The sequence below is a fragment of the Etheostoma cragini genome, unplaced genomic scaffold (assembly GCF_013103735.1).
Source record: "Etheostoma cragini isolate CJK2018 unplaced genomic scaffold, CSU_Ecrag_1.0 ScbMSFa_1902, whole genome shotgun sequence".
Lineage (NCBI taxonomy): Eukaryota > Metazoa > Chordata > Actinopteri > Perciformes > Percidae > Etheostoma > Etheostoma cragini.
Genome location: NW_023266005.1, coordinates 340 through 1606, shown reverse-complemented (window position 1 = coordinate 1606; position 1267 = coordinate 340). Strand labels below are relative to the sequence as shown.

Here is a 1267-nt window from a genome sequence, read left to right as displayed (position 1 = left end):
CTGCATGTGCCAGAACTTTCTGAAAAAAAAACTGAAGTTGTTGTTTTTTGAACAAAAGAGGAACGATTAAAAGTCTGCACTCAGCTTCAAACAACAATGTTAAAGACAACAGACAAAGCCGGAAATCTTGGTGTAGTCATGGACTCAGACCTGAATTTTAACAGCCACATTAAGACAATTACAAAGTCAGCCTAATATCACCTTAAGAATATATCAAGGGTTAAAGGACTTATGTGTCAACAGGATTTAAAAAAAACCTGTCCAAACCTGCTGCTCGGGTCCTCACTAAGACCAAGAGAGTGGATCACATCACTCCAGTTCTGAAGTCCTTACACTGGCTTCCTGTGCCTCAAAGTATTGATTTCAGAGAAAGTTTGCTAGTTTATAAATGACTAAACGGTTTAGGGCCAAAATACATTTCTGATCTTCTACGACACAACCTGACCCACTTCCAGATTAAATCCTATCCACTTCCGGGTTAGGCCCCACCCAGTCCGAGCACAGATACAGATAATGCTGTACTCGCTCATCCCTACCAGCTACTTTAAGATCTGAAGGTAAGGTCTTCAATCTTCTGAGGTATGATCCCATCCAGGACCGTGTCATAGCTGCAGTTTTAGGATTTCTGGATGGGGCCGTGGCTGCTGTCATGTGTATAGCTGTAAATCTGCTCCATAAAAACAATAACAGGTCGGGCACTCCTTTCCTCCTTTATCCTTTGGCTTCTTCATCACTATTCTTGGCACTCGTTTGCCCTTGGACCTCTACAGGAAATAAAAGATGGCTCTTTCCAAGTCTAAAATCTCTTTTCTGGGTGGGATAGAAACAGAGCTGATGAGTGAAGGCAAAGGTAAGCAAAAGTAAGTACAAAAGGCTCGGTCAAAAAGCAAAGCTCACTAAAACTAGTTTGAACTCATCGGCGTTCCCCTCCAAAGAAGTCTTTAGTAAAAGGCAAAAGACTTGTGCGTCATGAAGAGAAACCAGAGTAAACCATCACGGTAAGCCTCACTGGGTGTCCAAACTAAAATGATAAGAGGTAGTTAGTGGCAAGGTCTACTAAATGTTTAACTTTACAACACGTAAGCTGTTTGAACCTTACGGACCCCAACCGGCCTGTCAGACACCGCCTACCAAGAGCCTGGGTCTGTCCGAGGTTTCTGCCTAAAAGGAAGTTTTTCCTCGCCACTGTCGCACTGTTGCTTGCTTTGGAGGAGACTACTAGAACTGTTGGGTCCGTGTGGATTCTGGAGTGTGGTCTATCTGTATA

At 43.3% G+C, this 1267-nt stretch overlaps 1 non-coding gene across 1 annotated transcript; it reads right to left on the bottom strand.

Annotated features, from left to right (window-relative positions):
- Positions 1 to 872: 872 nt before the first annotated feature.
- LOC117940201 lies at positions 873 to 989 on the bottom strand. Its single transcript, XR_004655722.1, has one exon. It is a non-coding gene; the product is annotated as a U5 spliceosomal RNA (small nuclear RNA).
- Between the last annotated feature and the right edge of the window lie 278 nt (positions 990 to 1267).